Genomic DNA, 8881 nt, shown 5'->3' on the forward strand with positions numbered 1-8881 from the left:
TATTGTTACCGGTGGGAATCTCTAAGAGTATCGGCATCGGTATCGGTTCAAAGTATCTCCTCATCCCTAATCATTATCATTAAATTACAATGACTTTGAAATATGTTTTGCTTGTTGATGGAATATGAAAATGACACTTGAAATTGTTCATAGGAAATTCTTGACTCAAGGAGTAAATACTTCAGTTTGTTGACATCTCGACGTTTTCCGTTCTGTGAATTTTAAGGCATTTTTACGCATAAAATAATGAATGAAATTAAATAGCAAGAAAAAGAGTATATTTGGGGATTTTTGCGAATTGAAAAGAGTATGGGAAACCCTGGGGGGTAAAGGCGGGCAGGGGCGTGATGCTGATCACATCACCCCCACTCACGACCGGATCAAGAAAGTGTGGGGTGTTACCCCCACACCTATGCACAGGGTAGCACTTTACCTTTTTATAGAGTATATCAACCTCTAAAATAGTATAATACTCTTAAAAAGAGTATGTCTGGTCACCCTATTACTGTTACTTGTTATTTCGATTCTGTAACACATTATGGCGGGTCATAGCATACTGGTTCAGGGCACGTTGTGCGAGTGTTTTGTCAATTTATGCAGTGTTGCAACCTCGTTCACCGGAAAATACCTACTATCATGCCCAGATTTGAAATTATGCTAATACCTCGCAAACCATTGAAATTAGCCGAACAAACCATTGACGTGAGCCCCACAAACCATTCACGTTAGCCCCAAAAACCACTGACGTTAGCCCCAAAAACCATTGACGTTAGCCTCAAAAAACATTTTACGTAACGTTAGGTTAGGTTAAGTTAGGGTACCAGTTAGATAAGTCGAAGAGATATTCAGCTCGTTTTTTTTGTTTTTTTCAAATAAAAATCATTCCTACTTACCTCATATGCATAGCAGAACATTTTTCAACCTGGGGATCACTTTTTTTTCCACGAAAAACACGTTATTTTTAACATTATAATTCTTTATTTGTCGTTGCTAATTCGGCGGCCAAATCTTGACTCACGTTGTCTGTTGTCAGCTGATATGCAGTATTGTCAGCTGATGTGCAGTGTTTCCAAACCTATGAACCTATAAATGCCGCACAAGCTATTCACAAAACGTTTTGAATCGAAAATTGTGACACAAACCATTCACTGAAGGTTAGGTTAGGTTGTTAGGTTAGGTTAGGAAAATTTAGAAAAATAAATTAAAAAAAAAAAATAACATCTTGTCAAACTAACGCGTGGTTGCTACACTGACAGGGGGTTACATAACCGAATGCATGGAACATTTGATTCACGTAGTTGAGGCAATGGTGGCACTAGCTATCGTGCAACGGAGATGCATGAATGACGAAAAATACCTTACTTACAGGCCAGAAAGTCCACAAAAACACAATTCCGTAAGTACTTTCTCGTCCTTTCTCCTGTAAATTTGAAGAAATCCGTCTCCGGCTTATCTAATCATTACCTAAGTGAGGTTAGGCAAGCATAGTTAAAAAAAATTAAGAAAATAAAAATACTCGACACGTCATGTTCTAGTGAAAACACTGCGAGGTTGAAACACTGACTACGGGGTTACATCATCTAACATACTGAACATTGTGCTCTCGTGCAGAAAACAAATGGCGGCAGCAGAAACAACGTGTCGGACAGAGATTTTCGCAGAAAACAACATGTATTCGCAATAAAATGGATCAAAACTACATTCACGAACTTCCACAACGCTACAGAAAATGATTTCCGTAAGTACTTTCTCCTGTAAATTTGAAGAAATCCGTCACCCCTATACCATAATCTTACCGATTATGTATACCGAAAACCAAATATTGATAAGGTTAGGTAAGGTAAAGTTCCCCGTGCATTTAGCACCTCACCACAAAGGCACATTTAGTGCATGTGGGCGCAGGGGGGGGTCGGGTACCCTATTCTACACCCTCGAATTTTGATTTTTTTTTTCTTTCATTATGAAGGTTATGTGATCCTATTTGTGAATAAAAAAAGAATGGAGCGCGGAAAGAAGTATTTACGACTGTACAACCGTTTAAAGTGGCGATTTTGTCGTTTGCAATTCTTGAGTCAAAATTTCCCACCGGTTCTCGGCTCCGCCCCTGGGGTAATTGACTTACCGCCCCCTACCGCTACCGCGGCCCCGCCTGTATCTATAGAGTCCCTTTTAAAGGCATGTTAGAAATTGGGCGAAGTCACCTGCCCCCAACACTATTTCTCACTGTTTTCCGCATTGAAGGCTAAAATTAAACCAAAGAAGGTAACTTACCTCTTTTTACCAAGGCCAGGTATTGAATTGTGGGTCGAAGTTCAATTTGTAAGTTCAAAAATGAAGTAACTCCTACGTTGAAAGTCCTTGTTGTCCTTTTCCACAGAATACCAACCTCCACTCCCTTCCCATCATAAAAATTAGAAGTCGCAAATTATCCCATCCCAGAAGTCATTTAGAAAAAACAACCCTCCCCTTTACGGCATGCAGTTGCCAAAAAATATTATTATTTCCAATTTCTTAAGTCGCATAAATGAAATCGAATGTCTGAAATGTCCAATCCGCCAATATATCACACAAAGAACATATCGCAATAGCAAATGTTCCTATTGCACAAGTCAATCATAAGAAGAAAAAGAAAAAAATCAGACGTGCGCCTGTGACATAAATCGATCATCCGAAATCTTCAGACTTGCGCCTGTGACATGAATGCATCATTCGCCATCATAAAGTTGTGAAAAACCTTTTTGACGTTACGCAAGGAATTTTAATTTAATGAAAAACATAAGTTTCGTAGCACGTAGATCTAAAAAATTACTTTCCGCGCTATTTAGAAACATAGTTTATTATGAAGAACTAATTTTTGTAACGAGAATATTTGAAATGTGCGAAAAATCGAGGGTGTAGAAAAGGGTACCCGAGCCCGCAGGGGTTCTACATATTCCAGATCTCGGGCATTTCGGACGTAATGTGAGCAGCAACACACCTTCATTTGAGGCTGGGTGAGCCGCCAAAATATTGGTAACTGTAATTATTATCGACACTGAAAAAAGATTCATGAAGTAATAAATGAAAAGTAATGCTTACAAAATAATATATACTCACAATGAGGGATAGACAATTTAATATCTTCCCTTGAATATCTCGTCGTTGTCCTTCATCTAGGCAGAAGTTCCATTTCCAAATACAAAACAAAGGTTGCCTCTTGGGAATTTTGGACAGGTCCGTTTAATCTGTGGTTTCTTTGTTGACATCGGTTAGTAGCCTGTGATCCGTACATTCACTATTTCATGCTCCATTCTCCATTGTGATGATTCCTTCCACCACTTCCATCACAGGTCGGTCGTGGTGAACGTAATTGAATTTCCGAATGGATATTTCTGGAATCCCGTATTAGGGGTGTGCCGGATCCCGAAAATTTGGAACCGGGATCGGGAAACAATTTCCCGTCCCGATCTCGACTTCAGAAAAAAAAAAAAGTGGGCATTAATCAAACTTTACAAAATATTCTCGGGCTTGTTAAACTTCGTGATAACATAGGCACTCGAAACGCACCCCAAGATAAAAACAAAAGACATTAAATAGATATCGAATATTAACTTATTTCAATTTTCTTTTTCCAATGCACAGTTATACTCGAGGCGTGCAAAGCAGAGGGGGTGGGTCCCAAAGGCCCCCAACAATTTGACCCAGTATTTATAAAGAAGAACATTAAAGGCAAGAAAAGATGTTAAATGAGGGCTGACTAACAGAAACGTATACGTAATGTAACCCTACCTTTCAAAAAATCGTGTCACGTTATTGGCTATACCATAGAATAGTTAGGTTATAGAAGGGGAAGCTATATCTAAACCTCGCTGCGCTTGGAAATTGCAGTTCCGTAGGTGTTCAATAGTTGGCGCGGCCGTCTTCTTTTGCTACTCGCAGTAAATAAAGGGGGGAGATTCATTGACCCACTGGAGTTCCCTTGACCACAGAAAGGACGGGAGTGGAAGTGAAACCGGTTTCCTGAAAACGAGGGGGAAATATATTTCGTTTTCTGATTTCATGCAGTTCGTGAATTTACGGAGTGAGGACTTTGCCAGGCAGCTACATACCTTACCAGGGTGCGAAATCATTGAAGATGAATGTTCTTTTTGTGGGGGACAGGAAGATTGTGGTCTACACAGACACACACAATTTATACATGTATTATGGATGTGCATGAAAATTAGAGGATAGTAGTCAAACAGGTTATATTTTCAAATTTTCTACAAAGCAAGTCGTAACAAAAATGAAAGAAAAACTACTAAAGAAAGCAAATGCTTCTTCAAACTAAAAGGTAAAACGACAAATCCAGAGTGTCTAACGCAACCAAGTGGCAATTTTAGCGTCGCTCATTGTAATGTGCGGTCTCTTGTACCAAAAATTGATGAACTACAGTGTGTTACATTACTGCATGATTTTGATATTGTCGCAATCTCTGAAACCTGGACTGATGCCTACACGCCAATGGCATCTATCAACCTACCAGGGTATCAGATCGTGAAAATTGATCGGATGCATAAAACCGGAGGGGGCATTGCCATTTACATGAAAACAGAACTGAACTTTCGCATTGTAGGTTATAATGACTTGGACAATGGCAGTGATGTTGAATATATCAGTATTATTGTAAAAAATAATAGTAAAAGAATAGGTGTGTGTATTATATATAGAGCACCAAACATAGCGTACACAAAACTCTCCATTGTAGAAAATCTACTCTCTGAGCTATACCCTTGTGTAGACACCCTCTTGCTGATGGGTGACGCAAACTGTGACTTCTTAAAACGCGAATCAGACACCATGTATTTAAAAGCAATTTTTAACACATTTGGCCTGACTCAAATAATCGACAAACCCACTCGAATCACAGCAAATAGTAGGACACTCTTAGACTTCATAGCAATAGATAATACTGAACTTGTTCACAGGTCGAATGTTGAAAACCCTATAGGCACCTCCGATCACTGTCTCACATATGTATCGTTGGTTTGTGAGAAGCCCATAAAGCAGGTGAAATACATTACATATCGTGACTTTTCTAATTTTGATAGTGATAAATTCGAAAATGATATGAAAGCCGTAGATTGGGAATTGCTGAAACCTATCCATGATATTGAAGACAAAATAAACTATTTTAATTCAAAAATCATCAGCGTCTTTGAAATTAATGCACCTACTAAAACGGCAAGGGTAGGTAAAAAATATACTCCATGGATCACAGATAATGTAAAACTAGTAATGAAACTCAGGGATAATGCCTTACGTAAATTTAAACGAACAAATAACCCACACGACTGGCTACAATACAAGGACCTGCGTAACTTCACAACGTCAATTACAAGGCAGGAAAAGAAAGCATATTTCACATCCCATATAAACAGCAGAAATATGAACACACGTGGTACCTGGCAAAAATTAAAAGATTTAGGTATTGTTGATAAAACTACAAATAATATTGATGCCCTTCCATCTAATCTTAGGGATGCAGATGTTATAAACAACCATTTTGTTAGTGTAACACAGAATCTGAATTTTTCTGAAACACTTATCCAAGAACAGTACAATTACTTCATGACAAACAGGAATGAGAATACCACAGATTTATGTTTCGCAATTAAAACAATAACAGAACTTGACATATATAAGGCAATACATAGTATACACTCAAATGCAGCTGGAGCTGATAAAATCACAGTTAAAATGTTAAAGTTATCGCTTCCCTTTGTACTACCTGCACTAACACAAATCATCAATTTCTCTATTTGCACTGGAGAATTTCCCTCCATATGGAAGGAAGCTCATGTAATCCCACTAGCAAAGAAGAAGAATATTCAAAGTCTTGATGACCTCAGACCAATAAGCTTGTTGCCTGTTGTCTCCAAAATTATTGAAAAAGTAGTGTGTCAGCAACTCACCAAATTTGTTGATGCGAACAATATTTTACCAAAATTACAGTCAGGTTTTCGCAGTAAACATAGTACAGCCACTGCACTCACAAAAGTAGTAGATGACTTCCTTCATTTCATGGATGAACGGTGTGCAGTTATACTAGTCCTCTTAGACCTCAGCAAAGCCTTCGATAGTGTACGGCATGATCTACTTTTAGCTAAACTCAGATATTATAACTTCAGCCCATTAGCAATCAAGTGGTTCAACTCTTATCTTACAGACAGACACCAGAAAGTACAAATGCCTGGCACTCCACTATCATTTTCAAAATCTGTGCCAATAAAAACTGGGGTGCCTCAGGGATCAATATTGGGGCCACTACTGTTTACTTTATACACAGCAGACTTATCGAGAGCAATACAAACATGTACATACCATTTCTATGCTGATGACACACAGATATACCTACCTACCACGCCAATTACAGTTAGACGTGATGTTATGGTCCTCAACAATGAATTAAAAAGAATTTCCACCTGGTGTGACTCCAATGCACTGATATTAAATCCCAAAAAATCCACATACATGTTACTGGGGAACAGACAAACAATTACAAACGACAAGTATAACGACATAGTCTTGAAGATACGTGGGACGTGCATACCGCATAAAACAACATCTAAAAACCTGGGTTTGGTGATTGATAGTTCTCTCACTTGGACAGAACACATCAATGGACTGTGTAGAAAATCATTCTACATTCTCAGAAATTTATATAGGTCTCAAAATTATCTAACGGAAAAAGTTAAACTGAAGCTAGTTGAGCTCTTATTGTGGTCACTCTTTGATTACTGTGATGTAGTTTATGGTCCTGGGGTCTCAGTCAGAGATAAAAGGAAAATTCAGGTGATGCAAAATTCTTGTATACGATTTGCATTGAACATAAGGAAATATGAACATATCCTGCCTCATTTGAACACAAAGAAAATATTAACAATGGACAGAAGAAGGCATCTGCACTATATCACCTTCATAAACAAAATTTTGAAAGTAAGTAAACCAGATTATCTATTTAGAAAAGTTAAAGTAGGCACTCAAATACACTCACACTTCACGCGAGGGCATAACAAACTTTTTACATATCATCACAGTACCGCCTCCTTCAAATCATCATTCTCGGTAAATGCAGTTTCAACCTGGAATAAATTGCCCATAACAATAACTAACCAATCAACACTGCATGCTCTTAAATCCACAGCAAAGGACTATCTACTATGTAAACAGTTTGAATCTAGAAGCACACACGAATAAAAATACATCCCACAATGTATTAATGTCAATGTAAGAATTTGATATTACTTCATGTCAAATATTTCTATTCTTGCACCATCAAACATTACCAAATATGCATTTATGTGTACATGTGTGTGTGCCTATATATATATATATACTTAAAATTGTATTTAGAATTTAGTTTTATGTATTTTTTTCTTTTTGTGTATACATATACTCATTAATTGTATCTTTACAGTTCTTATTTGATTTGCATTTTTTTTTTTCATCTTTCTTACTTATTTACTATTATTTGTATTATTATTATTATTATTATTATTGTTTTTCTTTCTTTTTTCCTTATTGGATATATATACCGTTTGTAACTGTAGACTGTATTCTGACAAGGGTTAGGTGGGAGAACAGCGTACGCTGAACCTCGCCCGCTCAATAAAGATATATTATTATTATTATTATTATAAGAAAGAACCTACATGATCAATATTTATTATGTTATTAAATATAAAAGTAAATTACTAAATATATAAAAATACATTAGTATAAAACACATATAAAGATACATTTGATATATTTATGTATCAGATATTTATAGTTGCCTTCTCGATGGCGCAGTGAATACGTTTTCGCCTTGTAATCAAGGAGTCCCAGGTTCGATACCTGGTGGAGGCACATATAGTGGTTTGGATCCTACTTTAAACTGAAGGTCAGTGGCGTACTGGCCACCCCCGCAAGCAGTGTTCTCTCTCTGCTGCTGAATTTTCATTAATTCTAGTAATTCAACAGAAAATGTCGATTATAAAAATAAAAAAAAACCTTTACGAAACATAGGTAAGATAACAATGACGAAATTCAAACTCTTTGAGATGAACACTGACTGCAAGAATCCGATTTTTTTCTGTCTAAAGTTAGAACATGTTCGTTGTAACGTACGAGCTAACGGCACCCCAAATAACTTGACGACTCCGTGTTCATCATTATTATTTTTAAGATTCTAGGAAGTGATCGAGTGGGTTCTCGGTAGAATTTAGTAATACCATGACTGCGATGTTAAGCAGATACGCCGAGCGACTTCACATGCACGTCCCCTCCGAAATGCTAAATGAATTTACTTGCTAGCAGTTGGTCATCAATCAGGGAGTGGGGGGGGGGAGATCTCATCTCATACATTTATACATTGTTTGTCGCAGCGCAGGCTTATAGAGTGTATAAATGGCATAATTAGAATTATGATTCAGGAACAGTCAGTTGCTCAACTTTTGCCATTCGTGTTATGAGTCTTGCGTGTGATATTTAGAATGGAGCTTCCAACTAAATATTTCCAAGAGCCCCCATGATTTTTCCTATTGAAGTAAAAGAATCCTCACATAATCCACACCTAACGCATGTTACACGTCATTCTCAATTGTTTGCTATACTGTGACAATGTAGTTGACTTTTATTGTAAATGTTAAACTCCTCAGGGGCACTATAATCCAGTAGCAAGTGGTACACAGAGGGCAGTTATTATCTTGCCCTGAGGGCCAGTACCCCCCTCTTCTGTCGTACAGAGTATATTGTTTTGGGGGATTTTTTGCAATAAATTTTCTCCAATATTAACATTTTTGTGAAAATTTTTGACGAACCGAATATTGTCCAGTGTATTATGATTTTATTATGATGTACGATGCTCATATGGAAGTTT

General features: G+C 37.3%; 1 protein-coding gene across 1 annotated transcript in view; it reads right to left on the reverse strand.

The window, feature by feature from the left end:
* LOC145999125 (uncharacterized) overlaps positions 1 to 3242 on the reverse strand; it is a 77868-nt gene extending 74626 nt beyond the window's left edge. The window contains exon 1 of the mRNA XM_083136062.1: positions 3097 to 3242. The gene's annotated coding sequence lies outside the window, so the exon portion shown is untranslated. The remainder of the gene's footprint in view (positions 1 to 3096) is intronic.
* Positions 3243 to 8881: the final 5639 nt, after the last annotated feature.

Source organism: Lepisma saccharinum, chromosome 15, assembly GCF_977018435.1.
Source record: "Lepisma saccharinum chromosome 15, izLepSacc3.1, whole genome shotgun sequence".
In the NCBI taxonomy this organism is placed as follows: Eukaryota; Metazoa; Arthropoda; class Insecta; order Zygentoma; family Lepismatidae; genus Lepisma; species Lepisma saccharinum.